Below are 24763 nucleotides of genomic sequence, written 5' to 3'. Positions count from 1 at the left end.
AAGAGGCATTATTGCAGCACTTCCATTACTCACCAGGTCTGAATGCAGAGTCTGATTCACCACAAAACCTCTGACAAAACGAGACGTATCGCTATGTACAGAAACAGTCTGCAGGCAGGAGCTGATATTAGCCTGTGTTTTACCACACGATCCTCGCCAGTGCGGAGTAGTGACATTATTCATGCCATGCAGTCACTTCGTTCTGTCGATTAAGCATCAGATTCCTGTTTATTGAGCTGTGCGCTTATTGTGCCTTAGTGTGACAAGCAGCATGTCACTCCAGACAAGGAGTTTTATTTAACACTTAGAATAATGGAAGCATGCCATGTTAAGGTAGGGTATCAAATCCGGACTTCTCAAATTCTGCCAGCTGGACCCGATCACTGGCTACCAGCAGATTAGTGACATGTCAAGACTCTTCAGCCCCGTACACACAGGGAGAGAAGAACGAGTGGGAGAAATGAGCGATCTACTAGATTGTGCCTGGGGCATCACATCGCTAACGCTGTAGGGCATACACATTGAGAGATTTGTTCTTAACTTCTAAGCAATCTAGTCAGATTGCTTAGAATTTAGGCACAGATCTCTCTGTGTGTACCCCCCTTTCCCAGCTGTAAGTAAGCCATGATTTACACAGTATCAGCAATACAGTATGTGCTACAAGGTGTGTTTGGAACTAATGCTGGGTACACACTTACAGATATATCTACAGATATATCTACAGATGGATCAGGCAGTGTGTTGTGCATACACACTGCCCGATCTGTCGGAACTGACGTCACAAACTGGGTGGGCATTTACATGTGCCCACCCAGTTGCGTTGTCAATCACCGCTGGCTACTGCAGTGAGTGTACGGGCGGTCGGCTGACTGCTTTACACACAGCACGATGCGCCGATATATCTTTAGATATATCACCCATCAAATGTGCTGCTGGGCTCATGCACATACTGGCCGACGGACCATCGATATATCAGTGTGTACGCACCTTAAGAAGAAGCAGCATAAGTCAGGTTTAGGCAAGCTATGGCTAAGACACTATAGCAGCATACATACTTTTACTGATGCAGCAGCTGCTGCAGAGGTGGGTGCTAACCATCATTAGGCCCTGCCCCTTTGCAATGTAATGACGTGATTTGCTGGAACATAGGATGGGCAGTGGCGAATCTCCCATGAGGCACGTGCCTAGATCCGACACTTGTTGGGGGGCGGCACTTGGATGTTTCGGTACTGTCAGACCAAAATGTACCAGTATGGTTAAAATATTTCCACTGTACTGTACCATATGCCATCTTGAATGGAGTGTAAACTGCCTCTGTAAGCTGTCCTACTTAGTAAATATGTGTACACAACTAAAAATTAAATAGTGTCATAGTCATCGGCTTTAATTGGTTAGAAAAAGAGGGCTCATAACCAATCAATTAAAATAATTAAATTAGGTAGGGTCACCGTAACACTGGTGAGCGCCTAGGGGCGCCCTCACCAGTATATCTGCCCCTGGAGATGGAGCTTGTAGTATTGGCTCCACATCCTCATCCCATATTGTGTCAGTGTGTGTGTTGGGGGGAGGTGTTGGTGGAGCAGCAATTTGCCCATCAGGGGGGTTATGGGTACTCAGAAACCCCCCACCTAGTGCCATCAAATAATTAACAAAATTCATTATTATTAGCATTATTAATATAGGGCTACATCATACTTACCTACTCTCCCGGGAGTTGCGGAGACTCCTGATTTTTCAAATAGTCCTCCGCACCCCTGGAAGAATGGGTAATTCTCCCATAACTCGCCCACTTCCTTGTGAAGTGGGCAGGATAGAGATATAATGCCGGGAATCACAGCCCGTATGGAGGGGATGGGGCTAAAATTATGTGAAACGTAGTAATTTTAGCCTTACCCCTTCCCAGAGGACCCACGAGTCACAGAATTTACAGTGGCGGAGCCTATGATGTGGAGTCCGGCCTGTCCCCCGAAGTGCCCTACTGCTTCTCCTCTCCGAGCTTCTCCCAGAGAGGAGTATTCTGATATAGGCAAGTATGGGCTACACTTTATGCCTATTACACTACTAGCCCATACCTCCCAAATGTCCCAGTACTGGCTGCACAGTAACAATGGCACTGAAGGTGGCTACACTTACATGAAAGTAATTTGCGTTTCACCAAAAGTGGGCTTTTTGTGGAGGATCAGAGGTGAAATTATTTTGTCTTAGTTCTGTATGTCTGACTGTTGGGATGTATCACTAGCTATGTAGATAATAGCCCATTTGCAAATATCAGGAGGGAGATTCACTTTTGGGACGATGTACCAACATGAAGTGTGGCTGCGCACACAGCAGGTTACTTTGGGGGTCATTCCGAGTTGTTCGCTCGTTATTTTGTTGTCGCAACGGAGCAATTAGTCGCTAATGCGCATGCGCAATGTCCGCAGTGCGACTGCGCCAAGTAAATTTGCTATGCAGTTAGGAATTTTACTCACGGCATTACAAGGTTTTTTCTTCGTTCTGGTGAACGTAATGTGATTGACAGGAAGTGGGTGTTTCTGGGCGGAAACTGGCCGTTTTATGGGAGTGTGTGAAAAAACGCTACCGTTTCTGGGAAAAACGCGGGATTGGCTGGAGAAACGGAGGAGAGTCTGGCCGAACGCTGGGTGTGTTTGTGACGTCGCAGATGCCGAGTAAGTTTGGAGCTACTTAGAAACTGCTAAGAAGTGTCTATTCGCAATATTGCTAATCTTTCGTTCGCAATTTTGATAAGCTAAGATTCACTCCCAGTAGGCGGCGGCTTAGCGTGTGCAAAGCTGCTAAAAGCGGCTTGCGAGCGAACAACTCGGAATGACCCCCTTTGTCTTTTCTCAGAACCGTATGCGAAGCCAGCAAAAACGAGCTAGGATTTTCCATCTGCATAACACACGTGGTATCAGCATGCGAGGTTCTGGCAGCGCCTAGTCGCTAACTGAATCTTCCCCCAGAAGCAGCTATTATCATTTTACTGCCGAACATAATGGATGTTCTAATTTTGCAGAAGACTGATGTACTTTTGTGTGCTCCAGAGATTATGTGCATGATTGCAGCGAGTTCCAGGATTATAAACTACATTTAATAAAAAAACAAAGAGCTCTAATGGGTGTTTTCGACAAGCATATGGTAAAAGGATCCCCAATAATTTGACATTACCACTGCTGTACCTTTTCTGGTTACATCATATCAGGATTATGAGAACAAAAGATATTATATAAAATGCTTTTTTCATAGAATACAGTAAATCTTTGTAATGAAGTACAGCTTTTGAACTATGGAAATAATATGCGTGCAGAGTTATATAGGCATACACCAGTGGATGACTGAAACTATGAACAACAGTGGTATTGGTTTATGGATAGATAGAAAGAACAGCCGTACTCACTGTTTCATGTACACTGGTGATGGAACAGACCTTTCAAGTGGAGTGAGGTTTCATACAGCTCACCAGCTGGTGAGTATATACTGCAAACAGGCAGAGGTGCAGGACGCTGGAATAGCGTTATAGCAGGTAATAATCAGGTTTCTCATAGAAGCTAAGCAGCAGACTTCTGTCTCCCACTACGTCACTGTACACAGTCTCAATATGGCTCTGTACATGCTCATAAAGATCTCAGTGGCCATTTTGGGATAGGGCATGAAGCCTCCCTGGAGAACAGAAAGACTGGAGTCTGTGCAGTAGAGGACTCCTCTTTCAATATGAACAATGTTTAATCAGTACAATTTTATGTATAAAAAAATATATATATACAATATATACACGTAACATTCTATATATAACATGGGCATATAAAATAATTTATAGTGTCATAACTAATTTAATACTGGTTATTTAAATAGAGAAAGAGTTACATATAGTGTTCCACTAAAACATATTTGCAATTATAGCGAAAATTTCGACTCAGAATAACTACCAGGCACTGTTGACTAAAGAGAAATAAAAAGCTGGATTTGCTTCCAGTGAATGAAAAGACTTTCCAGAGACCGCATTGCCCTAACCTGGAATATCATTTAGGGGATGGCAGTAACCGCGGGAATGTCGTCTGTGGTTCTCTTCACCACATGCAGACTGTCTGCTCTGTAATTTACTTCTAATCCTGATTATTTTGCCAGACTCTATAAAGAAAGTCATTTACCGAGTTTATCCAATTGTACAATAGAAGCAGGAACTAAAAATACATTCCAGCAGAAAAACATTCTTCTTAGGTTTTATCTAGCACACTTATGTAAACTGTGAGGCCACTGTGGGCAAAGGAAGAGAGGAAATGGAACAGAAAAAACTAAGCTAACGCTTAGAGCGCTGGCATGTGCCCTGCATTCTTACAGCACAGATTGTCAGTCTGTATGGTTCCAAGATTATTGTCCCTCTTACAAGAGCATCGTATTGTGTGTAGAAGTAAACTGGTCATGGAAACGGTAAAAGAAAAAAAAAGAAAAAAAGAAAATATTGTCCAGCTAATGTCAATTTTTAAATACTATAGCATAGGAAGTCTAGAATGTCACAAGTGGAAATTCTGAGACTCATACAACACCATATTGTGGAGCGTATCTTGCATGAAAGTGGGCGGTCCGGGGGGGGGGGGGGGATGGGAGGGACTGGGTGTGATGACGTGATTTGCGCTGAATCGTATTAACGAAGCCACGCCTGCCGCTGTAGACTGCTGGTATTATCTGCAGTGTACAGCGGGAGGCATGGCTACGATGATGCAAATTTTCAGCCACTCCACCACCCACTGCCTCTTCCGCCTCACCATGACCCCTCCCTGCTCCCTATGACAAGCCACACATCCTGCATCACCCTTGCTGCCCCCTCCCATAATTGGACACAGCCTTCAAACAATAATATTAGCAAAGTGGAATATTTACTTATCACCAATCTACTACCACGCCCAATATATTACACATTCTCCTAGATAGATTATCCAAAAGAGAAATACTGCAAAGATTTTTATCATTTGGACTAACAGCAGTATTCAATTGATGTCGGATCCTTTCCAACGTTCCAAGTTCAGTATTCAATTCTTTTTTTAAAGTCGGATTGACATTGTCGAAAACGGGACTAAAACCAGGGCCGAAACTAGGATTTTCGGCACGTGGGGCAAGGCAGTAATTTAGCGCCCCAGTCTTGTCTCCTTCTTTGATGCTCTGAGTGCCGCCGACAGTTTATTTATATATATATATATATATATATACACACACACATACATATATATATATATTTACACAGCCACATATATACATACTGTATACACACACACAACCACATGCTTTATATGTACACACACACACACACACACACACACACACACACACACACACACACAAAAACATCCACATGTATACATATACAAACACACTCAGCAATATATATAGTTATACAAACACAGCCACAGATATTCTCTTTCTCTCGACCCTGTCACTCTCCCCTGTCAGTCCCTTCTTCTTACCAGTTGCTCCTCATGCAGCTGCTGCTCCGCTGCTGAACCTGCTGCTGCGTGCAGGAGCCGGCCAGGGGTGTCAGGAGGTGACAGCCAGCAGGGGTGTTGAGGTGCGAGCAGGGCAGCCGGAGTAGTGTGGGTGCGGGAGCCGGCCAGCCATGTTGTCAGGATGCGGGACTCAGGAGCGGTGCGGCCAGACTAGTGTTGGGGCGGAAGTTGTACAGCGGGGTTGTCAGGGGGCGGGCAGTGAATGTAACTGGCTGGCACACTGTGATTGAACTCCCGGAGGCAATGGAGAAGGTGCCTCTTCTCGGCTGGAGCCCGGCGGAAACCGACTCCATGGACTCCGGGACTTTTGCCCCTGGTTCTGCCTGTAACTTAGCAGCAGGGAGACGTGCAGCAGCAGCAGCATTGTGACTGAGGGAGATGGGTAGAGGTCCCTGTGCCCCCGGAAATCCGGCGCCTGGGGCACGTGACCCCTTAGCCGCCCCCCCCCCCCCTAGTTACGGCCATGCTAAAACCTGTCGGATTTGCCCGCAAATGGCTAATCCGCCGATCCACGTGTTTTCCGACAAGTCGGAATTGCCAACAAGTCAGAAAAACGGCAGCCCCATTGAATAGGCAGTTCCGACTTCAATTTGAATACTGCTCTAAATGGTTGACTGTTCACTGACTGTTGACTGATTACTGACTGTTCACTGATTACACACACTGTAGATTCTTGATAGATAAAGATCACTAACTTCTTGTTTGACACTTTAAGAGACATTATCTATTAAAACCACAAGTTTAAGGGGCCTATTCATAATCACTTAACAACCCGTTACACATGCATGAAGCCGCGGCTGTTCCTGATGACTGTCACAAGTGACAGCAAAAGCCACAAAGGGCTAGATGCATCATCGCTTGGAAAGTGATAAAATGGAGAGTGAAAAAGTATCAGCCAATCAGCTCCTAACTGACATTTTTCAAACACAGCTTGCGACATGGCAGCTAGGAGGTGATTGGCTGGTACTTTTTCACTCTCCATTTTATCACTTTCCAAGCGATGATGCATCTGGCCCATTGGATCTTATTGGCTGAGGCTGTCATGTGTAATTCACTAGTGTTATCGCTAGGAATCTGGGTACATTGGGCGCAAACTTCAAATTGCGGAATGTGCCAATCTTTATTGGTGACCTGCGTCTTATTTGGCATATAAAGAGGCATGTGTGACACTGACAGCATACAGTATGTGTAATGTAATATATTTTAACTTTACTTGTGTTCATACTAAAACTCAAATATTCAACCTCCAAATCTGTTGAACTTTTCAGAGTAGGGATGGCCATCGACCATCAATGTTTCAAAAACATCAATAGAGCATAATAGGGGGTTATACACCACTGATGGTAGCTGTTTGCCCAATGTTTTTTTTTTTTTTTTCTCCACTAACATTTTCGGGCTGCTAGGCTGTCAACTAGTGTTTAAGTGACAGGAATGGGAAGTCCTGCCTCTTTCACAAACTGAGCTGCCATTCACAGCTCAGCCTCTCGCACAGAATCAGCGAGAGCTGCTGTGCACATGCATAAACAACGATGGTAATGCACAGAATAGTTGCCTGCCATCGATGGTTTGTGGTACCTTCACCATCAATGTAACCATCAATGGAGGCAACACCGATGGCCATCCCTATTTCAGAGTGGCGCATTCAAAATCTTAGTTGAATAGCCCTGTCATACAGCATTCCCACATTTCAATTTATAGATATAGAGGAGTAGGAGGAGGCCATAGGACCAGCCGTCCATCTGACAAGCTCATATGCTCAGTGGATTAGCCATCTGTTACATACACTGTAAAGTTAATGTGTGAACATAATCTTCAACCATGAATTTACTGCGTTGCAAAAAAAGGCAGTGTTTGACAGCACAGAAAGCAGTCAGTTGTATGGAACATGCATTCATCTATACTGTATAATACGATAAACACATTGCCAAATTAAACTTAAGATCAATGCAAAGAAAACCAGTATAATCTCAATTGTGCATAATAATTTCTGTGCAGAAAAATAGCTCCACTGAATAAAGAGCCACAGTAGGTAGTACAGGTGATGCACTGAATACAGAGAGCCACGGCAGGCAGTACAGCTGCTGCACTGAATACAGAGAGCCACGGCAGGCAGTACAGGTGATGCACTGAATACAGAGAGCCACGGCAGGCAGTACAGCTGCTGCACTGAACACAGAGAGCCACGGCAGGCAGTACAGGTGATGCACTGAATACAGAGAGCCACTGCAGGCAGTACAGGTGATGCACTGAACACAGAGAGCCACAGCAGGCAGTACAGGTGATGCACTGAATACAGAGAGCCACGGCAGGCAGTACAGGTGCTGCACTGAATACAGAGAGCCACGGCAGGCAGTACAGGTGATGCACTGAATACAGAGAGCCACGGCAGGCAGTACAGGTGCTGCACTGAATACAGAGAGCCACAGCAGGCAGTACAGGTGATGCACTGAATACAGAGAGCCACGGCAGGCAGTACAGCTGCTGCACTGAATACAGAGAGCCACGGCAGGCAGTACAGGTGATGCACTGAATACAGAGAGCCACGGCAGGCAGTACAGCTGCTGCACTGAACACAGAGAGCCACGGCAGGCAGTACAGGTGATGCACTGAATACAGAGAGCCACGGCAGGCAGTACAGGTGATGCACTGAACACAGAGAGCCACAGCAGGCAGTACAGGTGATGCACTGAATACAGAGAGCCACGGCAGGCAGTACAGGTGCTGCACTGAATACAGAGAGCCACGGCAGGCAGTACAGGTGATGCACTGAACACAGAGCCACAGCAGGCAGTACAGGTGCTCCACTGAATAAAGAGCCACAGCAGGTAGTACAGGTGATGCACTGAACACAGAGAGCCACGGCAGGCAGTACAGGTGATGCACTGAATACAGAGAGCCACGCCAGGCAGTACAGCTGCTGCACTGAATACAGAGAGCCACAGCAGGCAGTACAGGTGCTGCACTGAATACAGAGAGCCACGTCAGGCAGTACAGGTGATGCACTGAACACAGAGAGCCACAGCAGGCAGTACAGGTGCTGCACTGAATACAGAGAGCCACAGCAGGAAAGTACAGGTGATGCACTGAATACAGAGAGCCACAGCAGGTAGTACAGGTGATGCACTGAATACAGAGAGCCACAGCAGGAAAGTACAGGTGATGCACTGAATACAGAGAGCCACAGCAGGTAGTACAGGTGATGCACTGAATACAGAGAGCCACAGCAGGCAGTACAGGTGCTGCACTGAATACAGAGAACCACAGCAGGGAGTACAGGTGATGCACTGAATACAGAGAGCCACAGCAGGTAGTACAGGTGCTGCACTGAATACAGAGAACCACAGCAGGGAGTACAGGTGATGCACTGAATACAGAGAGCCACAGCAGGCAGTACAGGTGCTGCACTGAATACAGAGAGCCACAGCCGGCAGTACAGGTGCTGCACTGAATACAGAGAGCCACAGCAGGCAGTACAGGTGCTGCACTGAACACAGAGAGCCACAGCAGGCAGTACAGGTGATGCACTGAATACAGAGAGCCACGGCAGGCAGTACAGGTGATGCACTGAATACAGAGAGCCACGGCAGGCAGTACAGGTGCTGCACTGAATACAGAGAGCCACAGCAGGAAAGTACAGGTGATGCACTGAATACAGAGAACAACAGCAGGCAGTACAGGTGACACACTGCAAGAGAACAGAGAACAGAGTACAGGTGACGCACTGCAAGAGAATACAGAGAACCACAGCAGGCAGTGCAGGTGCTGCACTGAATACAGAGAGCATGGCAGGCAGTTGCTGCACTGAATACAGAGGGTCACAGCCACAGCAGGTAGTACAGGTGCTGCACTGAATACAGAGAGTCACAGAAAGCAGTACAGGCCAGTACAAATGCTGCACTAAATACAGAGAGCCATAGCAGGAGGCAGTTGTTGCAGTGAACAGAGGGTCACAGCAGGAGGCAGTTGCTGCAGTTAACAGAGAGCTACAGTAATCTAAAAAAAATAGTTGCACTTGGTGTTGGGTAGTTTCCAAAGCTAGCTATAAATAATATGATTTCTTGCCTAAAAACGGTTATCGAGAGCAAAGTGATAATGAGTAAGTATAGGTAGAGGCGGTATAAGAGAGTTGAGGGCCTGTGTGCAGGATCATTGTGGGCCCCCTCCACTCTGGCAGCGCCATAGACTCTTGCTTTGTGTCAGTCTACAGGTTTCCAGGAAAATGGCGTCCATGCCACGTTCCCGAGACTTCTCTATTGCACATGCATAAAACACCAAGAAAATGGCCACAGCACAATTTTCCCAGTGATTTCTGCTGTTCTACACTACCGGCTGATGGGAGACTCTATAGAGCATGGGTCTTCAACCTGCGACCCTCCAGCTGCTGTGGAACTACACATTCTAGCATGCCCTGCCTCAGTTTTAGCATGCCTTAAAAGCAAAACTGTGGAACAGCATGCTGGGATGTGTAGTTCCACAGCAGCTGGAAGGCCGTAGGTTGAATACCCATGCTGTAGAGGTAAGTATTATTATGAGTGCGGTGTGGGGCCCCTGCACCCATTGCAGATACACCAATGAGTATAGGGCTCAAATCAAATCAGCACCCTGAAAGCTTACGACAAATATTCAGTATTTTATCAACAATCCATGCATATCTTTCACAGTTCAAAGTAGTTTAAAAAGCAAATAGCCCATTTCAAAACAGATTAAAATGAATATATCCCGTCATCTCTGATAACACACTGTTTTGATTGGATTTTAATAACACACAAAACAGAGGTTTTCCTATTTATCATTGTTTCTCTGATGTACAGTGTTGATAGGGGAATTTAATCGTTTTAAAGACCGGCCCCTAAATCTCGCCCACTCAGAATCCCGATGGTTGGCATGCCAACCAGCAGGGACTATTCCCACTCGTGGGTGTCCATGACACCCACAGAGTGGGAACAGAACCTGTGGTGAGCACAGCAAGCCCACAAGGAGCTTGTTGTGCTGGCCTCCCCACCAACATTCCGCTGCTGGGATACCGGCGTCAGTAATCGACAGATGGTCTCCGGACTGTCGGTCACGCGTATCCAACCCGTTGGGTCATTGGATCAGACTCACAGCCAGGAAACATTTACATTATAACTGGCAGATACATTTTAGGTTTGCTGTATGTACATTTTTTATGCTATTTAGATATATTGACAATACGACAAGTGGCGTATAGAGAATGTAACAAGTATATATTCCTTAAAATAATATATACAGGTTGAGTCTCCATACCAGAAAATCCGATACCCAATTATTATTTTTTTAACGCAACTGAGATAGTGACACCTTTCTCACAGTTCAATATAAACTGTGTCAGGCGCTAATATTGTAATATAAATATTAAATATTTAAACACAATAGAAGAAAGATAAATGAATTGGCTGCCTTCACACTGTGGACCTGGGAATACACCAGAGAAATTAAAAGACAAAAAATGCAACAATAAAGTGAAGGTGCACAAAAAAATTATATCAGCTGCTAATTTGATACAATTAAGTTCACAGTTTATTAAAAGTTTAGACAAGCTTGTCTGAACTTTTAATAAACTGTGAACTTAATTGTATCAAATCAGCAGCTGATATAAGTTTTTGTGCGCCTTCACTTTATTGTTGCATTCTTTCTCATAGTTGAAACTTTGTTTAAAACCACTTAACTGGCATGGTCAGATTTCATGCAACTGCGCCGTCCCACCCTGTCCCCCCGTTTTTGACGAGGAGATACGTTCTGCAGATGTGCATAATATAATGTTTAAATATTTTAAAAAATACTTTTTCAACTTTATTAAATAAAATAAATCTTAAAAAACAATGTTGTTAACGCTTTTGAAGGGAAAAAAAATCGTCATTTTCAGGCTATGTGTATAAGTTTTATATGAAACATTTCTGAATTTCAGGTTTAGACTTTAGTAAGTTTAGTCCCATCTCTAAGATATCTCATTATGGTTTGCAAATATTCCAAAATATGGAAAAAGACTGTATCTAAAATACGGATATGGGAGACTCCACCTGTATTGAATTAAACAGATATTCATGCAAATACACATTTTATAGGCTACAAGTTATTTTATATGCTGTTACGTTAAAGAACTGCCTCGTAATAGACATGTGTGGAACATCTTATCAGTGCCGTAACTAGGCATTTTAGCGCTGTGTGCAAGAAACGACAGTGGGCCCCCCCATGGAAGACAGGGTCAGTGCGCGCCGTAGCCGCGTGGAAAATTTATAGGGGCGTGGCTTCACGGGGAAGGGGCGTGGCCACAAAATAATAGCAATTCATACTACGGTGCACAGTAGTCTACATTATTCAAATTACGCTGCACAGTAGCGCCACTACACCAGGTAAAGCCCCTTTTATACATTACAGCAGACAGCGTCCCCCTTTTTACACATTACAGCAGACAGTCCCCCTTTTTACACATTGCGGCAGCCAGTCCCCCTTTTTACACATTGCGGCAGCCAGGCCCCCTTTTTACACATTGCGGCAGCCAGTCCCCCTTTTTACACATTGCGGCAGCCAGGCCCCCTCTTTACACATTGCGGCAGCCAGTCCCCCTTTTTACACATGCGGCAGCCAGTCCCCCTTTTTACACATTGCGGCAGCCAGGCCCCCTTTTTACACATTGCGGCAGCCAGGCCCCCTTTTTACACATTGCGGCAGCCAGGCCCCCTTTTTACACATTGCGGCAGCCAGGCCCCCTCTTTACACATTGCGGCAGCCAGTCCCCCTTTTTACACATTGCGGCAGCCAGGCCCCCTTTTTACACATTGTGGCAGCCAGTCCCCCTTTTTACACATTGCGGCAAACGGTGTCCCCCTGAGAGAGAGAGAGAGAGAGAGAGAGAGAGACATACTTACCATCTCCCTGCTGGCAGTCAGGCTCCTCGTGCAGCTCCCTCTGTGCAGGCAGTGAGGTGAGAAGGAGGAGGAGCGAGGGGGAGCAGGGAGCCGCAGCAGCGCTATGTCATTGGTAGTAAGCGCCGCTGCAGCATCCCCCTCTCCTTCCGTATTGGCTGCCCGGCGCTGCTGTGGATGCTGGGATGGAGGAACCGCATCCCAGCATCCACAGCAGCGCCGGGCAGCCAATACAGAAGGAGAGGGGGATGCTGCAGCGGCGCTTACTACCAATGAAATAGCGCTGCTGCTGCTCCCTGCTTCCCCTCCCTCCCCCTCCTTCTCCGCTGCCCGGCGCTGGTCTCTTCTCCCTCCACAGCGTGGCGCACGGCGCACACAGCAGAGGCGGCATGTAATGAGTCAATTTGACTCATTACATGCCGCTGGCCGTGCGCCCTCAGGGCAACTGCGCTGTGTGCCAAGCCCACTTGGCACACACGTAGTTACGGCCCTGCATCTTATGGTTTGCAAACTTTAAACTGCAAACATTAAAGTTTTTCCTTCTTCTGTATTTGGTAAATTGCTTAGTAGAAACATGTGGGGAACTGACCTGCCATATACAATGTTTGTTCTGCAACGCAATCCTTTGCAACACATACAGTACATTAGCATCTAAACCTTTAATGATTTAGAGATTCTTCTAGTCACAGTTTGGGCAAGTTTCTCTTGCTCATGATACATTTATCACATCAGACAGGCGGCATGATATCTGTAATGGGACCTGTACAAAAGCCATTGCAATTTGGACAGTTCTGTAGTGCTTCTTACAGCAATGTACATTTCATACATGTTAGCTATATCTGTGTCGGGTGGTCTTCAGTATGCTGGCTGTCGGGATCCCGGCGCACAGTATACCGGCGCCGGAATCCCGACAGCCGGCATACCGACACTTATTCTCCCTCGTGAGGGTCCACGACCCTCCTGGAGGGAGAATAAAATAGCGCGCGCCACCGTGCCCGCAGCGTGGAGAGCGCAGCGAGCCCGCAAGGGGCTCATTTGCGCTCGCCACACTATCGGTAAGCCCGCGGTCGGGCTCCTGGCGCCGGTATGCTGGCGCCGGGAGCCCGATCGCCGGCATACCATACCACACCCATCTGTGTCACATGCACTGATCTGTATCAGTTTCCTACACTGGATATTCTGCTAAACTACATCAGTGTTCCTTCAGGCCTCCTTGTTATCCTGACTACTCTTCCGGATTACCCCTATAATAGTAAAAACTCCATTGCCTATTTTGCCTGTGTACTTTACTCCAAGTCAGGACAATACCTGAAATCTAGGTGACTTGTTCAGAGTATAAATTCTGATGACCCACATCAGTGTTCCTACACTGGATATTCTGCTGACACGCAGCAGTGTTCTCACACTGGATATTCTGCTGACCCGCATCTGTGTTCCCACACTGGATATTCTGCTGACCCGCATCAGTGTTCCCACACTGGATATTCTGCTGACCTGCATCAGTGTTCCTACACTGGATATTCTGCTGACACGCAGCAGTGTTCTCATACTGGATATTCTGCTGACCTGCATCAGTGTTCCCACACTGGATATTCTGCTGACCCGCATCAGTGTTCCCACACTGAATATTCTGCTGACCCGCATCAGTGTTCCCCCACTGAATATTCTGCTGACCCGCATCAGTGTTCCCACACCGAACATTCTGCTGACCCACATCAGTGTTCCTACACTGGATATTCTGATGACCCGCATCAGTGTTCCCACACTGGGTATTCTGCTGACCCGCATCAGTGTTCCCACACTGAATATTCTGCTGACCCACATCAGTGTTCCCACACTGAACATTCTGCTGACCCGCATCAGTGTTCGGACACTGGATATTCTGATGACCCGCATCAGTGTTCCGACACTGGATATTCTGCTGACCCGCATCAGTGTTCCCACACTGGATATTCTGCTGACCCGCATCAGTGTTCCCACACTGGTTATCCTGCTGACCTGTAACTGGATATTCTGGTGACCCGTATCAGTGTTTACACACTGGATATTGGGGGTAATTCCAAGTTGATCGCAGCAGGAAATTTTTTAGCAGTTGGGCAAAACCATGTGCACTGCAGGTGTAGCAGATGTAACATTTGCAGAGAGAGTTAGATTTGGGTGGGTTATTTTATTTCTGTGCAGGGTAAATACTGGCTGCTTTATTTTTACACTGCAAATTAGATTGCAGATTGAACACACCCCACCCAAATCTAACTCTCTCTGCACATGTTATATCTGCCTCCCCTGCAGTGCACATGGTTTTGCCCAATTGCTAACAGAATTCCTGCTGCGATCAACTTGGAATTACCCCCATTCTGCTAGCCTGTGAGTAGCACCTGTTTGCTTGTACTGTGGTCTGTTTTAATACCATTTTGGGACATTCCTGCATATACTCACAGAATCTGTGGGTAACATTTGTTATCCACTTTAGCATTACTTGTCTGATTCCCTTTACATCTGAAAAGGTGGTGTAAGTTAAGCGTTTTGAGTCTGGAATCGGTCAGCGATATTCCATGTGATTTGTTAAGCTTATGGGCCCTACACATTAAGCGATAACACTGAAGAAATTAACAATCCCGTTCATTCTTGTGTAGGCACCAATGATGAACGATGTGCGGCCCCGCGCTCATTTATCGTTGGTGCCGGCTCGTTTATGCATGCATGCCAATATGGACAATCTCGTCCATATTAGCATGCCGGGCTATGGGGCCGGGTGACAGGGGGAGTGAAGAAATGTCGCTCCCCCCGTCGCCGTGTCGGCCGCCGGGCACCACTAAGCTGGTTGCATACACAGACACTCACACTGGAGCCCATACTCAGACGGAGAACCTACACCTACCGTAGGGCTGGTGCAAGTTTCAAGGGTTTCGACCAATGGTGGCATCTAAAGAGGCTCCAATCAGGATTGTTGCATCTATCTGCTGAAAGTAGGCGTCTGTCAGTCACATGCTTGTACACCAGGGGAAGAGCTTTTATTAGCATTAGCATATAGTTGAAATTGGATTATGGGAGGGAGCCAGAGTACTGCAAGAAATCCATGCAAACATGGAGCACATACAAACTCCACACATATACCTGGTTGAGAATCAAGTACATGACCCCAGTGCTATCAGGCAACAATGCCAACCACTGTACTGCTATGTTATCCCAAGCTACAAATGTGTCACTAGCTCTAAAAGCCAGCACAGCGAAAATTAAGAACTTTATCCATACTGTACCTTCCAACATGGTTATAACCAGTTGCAGAACTTTTCACATGCATGATGGGAAGGGGGGGTTGCAGCCTCATGTAAAATACTCGTGGTATGACATTTGGGGAGGAGGGGGTGATGACTGCATTTCACTCCAGCAACTGCTAGGTAGACCCTCGCCTCTCCCGGCACTACAGTATATGGACGACGTGCAGTTCCCCCAACCCTGCCACGTGGAACACTACGCTCCACGGGCGGTACAACAGGACACTGACTGAAAAGTGGGACTTTCCCCCCTCAAATAAGGAACGGTTGGTTTGGCTATGCTTTACCTACTTAGTAAATAATATTTTTTTTTCAAAACACTGTTACGTAGCAAATTTGAAAGTCTCACCAACTTCACTGAAAATGGCTGACGTGCACTAGAACATAAAAGTTGTAGACTTCATAGGCTAATAAAAGTCAGCAGCTTAAAAGAGCAGCGTAGGTGGGATTTTAGGGCTTTAAAACATATTTCTAAGAAATATTTGGATTGAAGGCTCTGCGACTGTAGCCACATCAATCTCAATCATAATACAAATTGCCCAGTCTGTATACAAAGTACAAACACACAAGTGTACTGACATTTGTCTTGACTAATCAGAAAGAAAGCAGGAAGCCGCGGGGCAGACCAGCCTGAACACATCGGCAGATGTGAGGAATGCACTAGTGAGGTTGAATAAACTCTGCACATACCGGGGTGGTTTGCTTTAAAAAAAAAAAAGCCAGCAAAGTATTGAGTTGCCTGAACAGGCAGTATAAGCTAAACAATATAGAAGGCCAAAGCAAATAATTGTAAGAGGCATGTGTGCTTTCTCCTCATAGGGAGACAAAACCCCTCTGCATTTTACTGCAGCCCTCACCAGAAGAGTTAGCAAGTGAACATTACCCATGATAGGAAACTTTACTGTGGTAATAATCTGTTATGTGGAATACTAACTGCATGACTGCAATGTAAAATGAATATGACTTCTTGACAGAAAAATGCGAGTATAAAATAACTTCTAACATTAAATATTTTATGGAAAAATTTTGAGAGCTCATCAGGACAGAAAATATCTGAAATGGAAGGCATTTTTCTTGTACACGGCAAAACTGATGTCATAGAGGAGCTCTGGTCACAATTATGTAGGAAACAAAAGCTCCAATTGGCAGAACTCAGACAGGCTTTCATCCTCTGTGGGTCTGCTCTGAGTGGGGCAGATTCTGAGAGAGACACAAACGGCGAGTTTTAGCATGTAGTGCAGAAGTGAATTTACACATTTATGTGTATCCCTGTTTAGACAGATGTTTGTCGGAAGTCACTTTGCATAAAATGGGTGTTCTAGAGCAGGAATTGGGTGGCGAAAAAGACAGTTGCACAAAACTTTTGTCTTGTGGGTTGTCGGTTGTTTGGGAGAGTTGTGAATCAGCCCCAATGTATTGTTTAGGCCTGTAACATAACCGGGACACCGCCAGAGTCATGGTTTGTCCTGTCAAGCACGGCTGCTGGGCAGGGGCAACAAAAGAAGTGCTATGTGAGGGTAAAGAGGCCAGCCATGACCAGAACATGGTGTAGCCAAAGCCACTCAGGAGTGTACTTGCTACAAGGCAGCGACGATGCATCTAATCAAGGGGCCGATGAGCCACAACATGCTTGGCCACACCCTACACACTTCACAACCACACCATTCCTAGTACCAGGGCTTCATACTTCTCATGGGGGCCCTGAAGCTGGGATGCTAGCTCCCAAAACCTTGTTTAACACGTACAACAAGAAAAGTACTAATTATCATCTATACAATAGTGTGATGTGGATCCGGTTTAATATGCTGGTAGACTGGATGCTGGCTGTCAGTATACTGACAGTGGCATCCCGTCTGCCATCATCCCGGCAGCGAGTCCCCTAGCGGGCTCGCTGCGCTCACCAGGCTTCGGGCCCGGTGATTCGCTTCGCTCGCCACAGGTTCTATTCCCTCTCTGTTGCTGGTGTGGACTCACCAACTGAGTGGGAATACCAGGCGAGTGTCTGGCTTCTGTCCGTCGGTCTCCTGAACGCTGGGATCCCGACAGCCGACATTTTAACTGCATCCCCTGTGATACTCGTGTGATACTTACAAATTGCATGATATTTCAATTTGAGGCTTTGCATCAGACAAAAGGGTGCGTACTAAGACTTGGAGAGAACTATAGACACCTATGTACTAAGCCTTGGAGAAAAATAAAGTGGATGAAGATAAAGTACCAGCCAACTAGCTCCTAACTGTCATTTTTCAAACACAGCCTGCAACATGGCAATTAGGAGCTGAGTGGTTCGTACTTTATCTCTGTCCACTTCTCTCTCCAAAGTTTAGTACATAGGGGTTTATTTACCAAGACGGAGACAGGCTCGGCAACATGGGGGGAGAAAGGGGACAACTGTACTGGGCCCCAAAGGTCAAAGGGGCCCGAGGATCAGACTGTGTTTGAAGTGGGGCAGGAGGAAGCACTGTTGAATGACTATGACCTGCTGAGACGAGAGGGCACACAAGGTGTCGAGGTCTCCGAAGCCAGATCCTGTCTTGCGGGGTCTTTCTCTGAGTCCTGCCACCGGGTCAGGGGTGTCTTCCGCAGTGCCTGCAGTCTCACTTCTCCCGCTGCAGGGTAGGCTGTTACTTGAAGGGAATGTCAGGGGGATCCTCTGCTACTGTATCCACTTCTGCCACTTCCTCTACGCTGCTTGGTCTTCTTCATGGTACCATGTGTTCGCTCCGATGAGTGATCTCCAGAAGGGCAGTTCCAGTGGCGACTGGGTGTTGAAAGGGGTCCTTTCCACGTTCTTATCACCGGCTCTTCAGGGTCCAGTCTCCTGGCGTCTTTCCTGGGGCTGTGACTAGGATCCATAGACTATCTGTTGATGCAGCTGTGCTCCTCAGTCCCTCGTCCTGGAGAGGGGTAGTCTTTCAGCATTTGGAGCCCCATCGGTCTCAGCAGGTAAGAGCCCTTCAGCAGTGCTTTTTCCTCTTGGGTCTCAGCAGCATCTGCCCCACCACCGCAGCTTTTCTTATATCCCACTATGATGAATATGGTGGTCCATGGAAGCAAGGAGTCAGTAATGCGGGGATGAGAGAGTGAGAGGTGCAGGGGCTGAGTGATGGAAGCAGGGAGTGAGAAGGAAGCAGGCAGTGTGTGTGTGTATGTGTATATATATATATATACATACATACATACATACACACACACATACACAAACACACACACACACACACACACACACACACACACACACACACACACACACACACACACACACACACACACTGGATATACAGTATTTGTATGTAGGGATGTTTGGTGGAGGTTGGGAGTCAAGTGTGTTTAAAGGGGTGCCCCCCAGAGAAATCAGCGTACCAGGCCATAAGATTTCTTTTGCTAGCCCTGCTTGGAGAAAGATAAAATGGAAAGAGATAAAGTACCAACCTACCAGCTTCTAAGTGTCATTTTACAAACACATGGCAGTTAGAAGCTGATTGTCTGGTACTTATCTCTCTCCATTTTATCACTCTCCAAGCGATGATGCATCTCAAGTCTAAGTACATAGACCCCATAGATCCTTATTATGTAATGAGATTAAACAATTTAATAATTTCACAGCATGATGATGCTAACCATAAGACCTGGATGTGGAGAGATCTCTGGGAACAACGATGCATTGTGCCCGATCACCATACAGTGCACGCTAACTGCTCAGACTGTACACATTAAGCTCTTCCTTCATACAATACACATTCAAACAGCTCTGTGTGACACAGTTTAGATTTATGTTCTACTCTTACATCACACAATGACCAAATTGTCCTTGACCTATTTCAATGATATTTCCTCACTGGGCACTTGATACTCACTAGGAAGTTTACCATGTCATAAATCACATCCTATCTTCCTGAAGTCATCTAACTAGATAATTCCATTCACTGACAGGTCTCACATACACATTGTTATTATAGAGGCTCGGCTCGGGCTCCAGCTTCAAAAAAATAAACATGATATCACACTAATAGCAAGTTTCCATAGTGGACTACAAGTGACCTGGTCACGGTTGGTGGGCCCATATTTTTTGTCAAAAATTATGCTAAGCACCTCAATTTTGTTCCATGTTAGACTAGAGTTTATTATGATTATTATGATTAGCAGTGCTTAGTACTATAGAGTGTGCATTTGCATTTTTTATTTTTTTCTGTGTGGGACTACAGGTCTCGGCATTATAGCATCTCTTATTATGTTTGGAATTAGGGTGTGCAGTCCAACCCCCCCCCCCCCACACACACACACACACACCCACACACACACACACACCGGCCATACATATAGAGCAAGTAAAGGAGAGCAGAAATGAAACGATTAATTCAGAGGTTAAAAGCAAAGACTGCATATAAAATACACTGCTAGGCTTGCAGTAGACCCTGGTATGAAAGCCACAGTTTGCCTCTCTTGTCTCCCTGTGTAACAAGAGCAGACAACTAGACTGTAGGTAATAGTGGCTAAACTATGTGTTCACCATCTATTGTTTCACATCATGGAATCAAAACAACACTAATCTGCAGAACATACTTTCGAATGTCGGTTAAGCAACAACTCTAATGGGGAAACTCAATTAGTCGCGCTAATTTACAGTCGCTTATTCATCCCACAGGGCTTATTCAATTAGTCCTTGCAGGCAGCCCGCAGGCTGCACTTAGCAGAGATTTCTTTTCAGGTCTGAAGAGACCCAAATAGAAATCCCCAAAAAGTAGCCTGTTTTTGGGTGCCTCGGCCATGTTAACATATACAGACGTGTCCTCTCACATCCTTGCTGCAGTGACACTAAACAGCCCTTCAAGTCGCGACATGCCATGGCGGGACTCTATAGCACCAAGCAGCATGCCTATATTCTGTGTGTAACGGCGACTGTATTTGCATACAAAATGCTATGCTACATTGTTTTCCTGGAAAACACTGTAATGTTTCATTTTGGATGCCGATTAGGCTTTTTCTGAGTTAATTACAAAAAAAAAATTTTTTTATGCAAGTGTGGAAAAAATGCTGCAAAGTAAGAATGCTTTAAAAAATAGAAGTGTTAATAGTTTATTTTTATCAATAAACAAAATGTAAAGTGAATGAACAGAAGAGAAATCTAAAGCAAATCCTAAAGCACTACTCTTTGTCTTCAAAACAGCAATTCTTCTAGGTACACTTGCACACAGTTTTTGAAGGAACTCAGCATTGAGGTTGTTCCAAACACCTTGGCTAACTAACCACAGATGATCTGTGCATGTAGGCTTGCTCAAACCATTCTGTCTCTTCATGTAATCCCAGACAGACTAGATGATGTTGAGATCAGGGCTCTGTTGGGGGCCATAGCATCACTTCCAGGAGTCCTTGTTCCTCTTACACTGAAAATAGTTCTTAAATGACATTGGCTGCAAGTTTGGGGGTCGTTGTCCTGCTGCAGAATACATTTGAAGCCAGTCAGATGCCTCCCTGATAGTATTACATGATGGATAAGTACTGCCTGTATTTCTCAGCATTGAAGCACAAAGAAACGGGCAACACTGAGAACCATAGATGCAGTCGTAGGCAAAGGAAACAAAGACACATCATGCTTACATCCCTTCGAAAATGGAAGATGTCCAGCAGTGCCACCAGCTCAGAAATGGCAGAAACCAGTGGGACCCAGGTACACCCATCTACTGTTTGGAGAAGTTTGACCAGAAGTGGTCTTTATGGAAGAATTGCTGATGAAAAACTGAGGTGTAGAAAAATGGCAGCAGGTGCTCAGGGCAGAGGAGTCAAAAATTTTAATATTTAGCTGTAACAGAGGGCAGTTTGTTCGCCGAAGGGCTGGAAAGCGGTACTATAATGAGAGTCTGCAGGCAACAGTGAAGCATGGTGTAGGTTCCTTGCAAGTTTGTAGCTGCATTTCAGCAAATTGATTAATGGTGTGATCAATGCTGAGAAATGCAGGCGGGTACTTATCTCTTATGCAATGCCATCAGAGAGGTATCTGATTAGCTCCAAATTTATTCCACAGCAGAACAACGATCCCAATCATACAGCCAATTTCATAAAAAACTATCTTCAGCGTAAAGAAGAACTAGGAGTCCTGGAAGTGATGATATGGCCCCCACAGTGCCCTGATCTCAACATCAGAGTCTGTCTGGGATTACATGAAGAGACAGAAGGATTTGAGCAAGCCTACATCCACAGAAGATCTGTGGTTAGTTCTCAAAGATGTTCCTAACAATCTCCCTGACGAGTTCCTTCAAAAACTGTGTGCAAGTGTACCAAGTGTAGAAGAATTGCTGCTGTTTTGAAGACAAAGGGTGGTCACACCAAATATTAATTTGCTTTAACTTTCCCTTGTTTATTCACTTTGCATTTTGTTAACTGCTAAAAATAAACTATTATCACTTCTATTTTTGAAAGCATTCTTACTTTGCAGCATTTTTTCCGCACTTGCCTAAAGCTTTTGCACATTACTGTACATCAAAATAAACCATGGTAAAGTCAGTATATCCAATTTTACAAAATTAATTGGGAGTCCAAATGGAATGGAGTCAACCTGTGTATAATGAAACCGTTCAAATTAAGTAATTTCAAAACAAATAAAATCTGTCTGTGAGAGGTCCCCAAGTTTATTAATGCAATAACGCTTAATTGTGTGATAAGATTAATGAACTGCACCAATCAAGGGAAGATAGGACATAAAAAAACAAGTTCCAAGACTGTCTCTATAAACAGACGTCCTACAATTCTTTACCATCACCTATATAAGAGAAGAAGACCTATGGCAGCTCTAACTACTATGGTAGAGATAGGAGAAGGGACAAAAATATTCCAGGCACGTTACAACCCCACAATTTGTGGGAGGGTGGAGGGGAGAAAACCATTGTTGAAACAAACTCCCTTGAAATCCATCCTAGGAAGCATGTCTAAGCCAAACTGAAAGCAGTCCTATGATCCAATACCAACAGTGATTTTTGAATAATTTTTTCTATTTATTTTTTTTTATCATCAAAAGTTCTATTATTTTTTTTAAACTGATTGGCATGAAGGACCCAGAGGGGGAATGCAGGGGCCCATGCTTAAATTGTGTGGCAGGACCACCACAGAGTCTTGCCCAACTAGTAGAGAAGACAGAGTTGTGCGGTACCACTAAAATTTGATTGGCGATAGAGTGAATTTTGGTGTAGTTTCCAAAGAAATGAGACAATCCTCTATTGTTCACACAGGGTCCTGCTCCACAAGGTAATACCCGTTTCAGACCGCCAGCTTTGAACATGGGTTATTGGCACATGAGCGCGCATAACCCGTGTTCCTGTGCGGTCTGAAAGATGCCAGGGGAAATATACCGGGTCGACACCTGGTAGCTAGCATGGTTGAACTCTCGTACAACCCAGCTCGCTGTGCGGTGTGAATGGGAGCCGGTTTGATGCGACCGGTTTCCTGTTCACACTGTGTGGACAGGCGGTGCTTGGAGATCATGTGCCCCCTTAGAGATCATGTGCTCCCATGTCGGCTCCCGGGTGTGTCTGTGATTCAAGACGTAGACAAATCTCCAAGGAAAAGCATCTGCAGTGTGGAAAAGTGCCACAAGACTTGGCAGAACAAGTGTTATATACGGGACCACACAGGATACAATGTTTCTGCAGTATTTACATTCAGCGCTCCGCCTGATGTGCACTCTATCAAAAAGTACAATGTCGTTAACGATGCACTCTTGCACTGTATAACAAAAGACTTTCTTTTGTTTTATACACCTGTCAAACTTTACTTATAGGACAGGAAAACAATATGCAGGCAAATGTCAGTGTGTTTTCCAATTATACCATCCTTTTCAACTCCTATGGTGTACTGTAAATGTCCTAGCAATGGATGGCAGTGCCATAAATAATGCAGGGCAAATAGAAGAGATAGGTCGACAGTGTCTAGGTCGACCAATATTGGTCGACAGTTACTAGGTCAACGGGGTTTCTAGGTCGACATGTTCTAGGTCGACAGGTCAAAAAGTACACGAGTTTTTCAAGATTTGTTTCTTTTTTTAATCTTTTCATACTTAACGATCCACGTGGACTACGGTTGGAAAGATAATCTTGCCCGAAGTATGGCGAGCGGTGCACTAATTGGGGTTCCCAGTCGCTCTGCAAAGAAAACAACACCATAAAAAACTCATGTCGACCTTTTGACCTGTCGACCTAGAGACCCTGTCAACCAATAGTGGTCAACCGAGACACTGTCGACCTAGTTACTATCTACCTTCCATACCAAACCCCTCTTTAACACCTGGGAATGTAACTGTCTTCTGTCCTGACAGCTACTGTCTCTCTATACTAGAAGATCCAACAACTATAGGGAGCAGCTAACATTCTGTAGGGTGGTTGCAGCTCCTTCCTAGCACATGGAGAGCTGACCACTTTCCATAACCAATGGCTACATGTCATTACTGGTCACAGTGCAGTGACAACATAAAGGAAGATGGGCTCACATTACAGAGTACTACAAAGTAGAAGCACAAGAGGAAGAGAAATGATATGGGAAACCCACCAAACACTATAAATATTGGAAACTGTCAGAGGTGATTTATGTTGGAGAATTCTCTGGAGGACCAAGTCTCAAGAAACTGACCTACATACAGTAAGTCAAATATAAAAGGATATTGCAACAAAACAATATCAAGCCTCAATATACAGTATTAACATAATGGGGCCCATACATCAGAAATCAATTGGTGTAATTCTGAGTTTTTTTGGGTAAAAACATCGGCAATGTACGAACGGGTTCACCAGTTGCCAATTCTGAACAAAAAGTGATCGGATGTCACCAACCAATTGGGTCTGTAGATTGTTACCATACACTAGCAATCAGCTGAATTGCATTATTTTACTATTAAAATGGGCACTTTCATGATTTGCAGATCTAGATAATGGATGAAAATGAAAATGATCAGCATACTGGGGGATTGGAGAATCTTTAAGTTTGGGGGGGGGGGATGCAGAACTCTGTGAATCTTTTTTTTTTTTACTATGGCCTTCACATAGGCCCTGTGCTCAGGGCAAACAGTAGCACACACTCTGTTGAAGATCCATTGGTATACTAGAGTGTATTACAAATAGTT

The 24763-nt window shown here is 45.3% G+C and overlaps 1 protein-coding gene across 5 annotated transcripts in view; it reads right to left on the bottom strand.

The window, feature by feature from the left end:
- APBB2 (amyloid beta precursor protein binding family B member 2) overlaps positions 1–24763 on the bottom strand; it is a 501466-nt gene that overhangs the window by 459058 nt on the left and 17645 nt on the right. The window contains exon 1 of one of the 5 annotated variants that reach the window (XM_063921022.1): positions 34–228. The exons of the other annotated variants lie outside the window; for them this stretch is intronic. The gene's annotated coding sequence lies outside the window, so the exon portion shown is untranslated. Of the gene's footprint in view, positions 1–33; positions 229–24763 lie in introns of those variants that run through there. 5 annotated transcript variants of the gene reach the window in all.

This window comes from Pseudophryne corroboree, chromosome 1 (genome assembly GCF_028390025.1).
Source record: "Pseudophryne corroboree isolate aPseCor3 chromosome 1, aPseCor3.hap2, whole genome shotgun sequence".
Lineage (NCBI taxonomy): Eukaryota > Metazoa > Chordata > Amphibia > Anura > Myobatrachidae > Pseudophryne > Pseudophryne corroboree.
The sequence above is the reverse complement of the archived record's forward strand: the minus strand, read 5'-3'. Positions and strand labels throughout refer to the sequence as shown.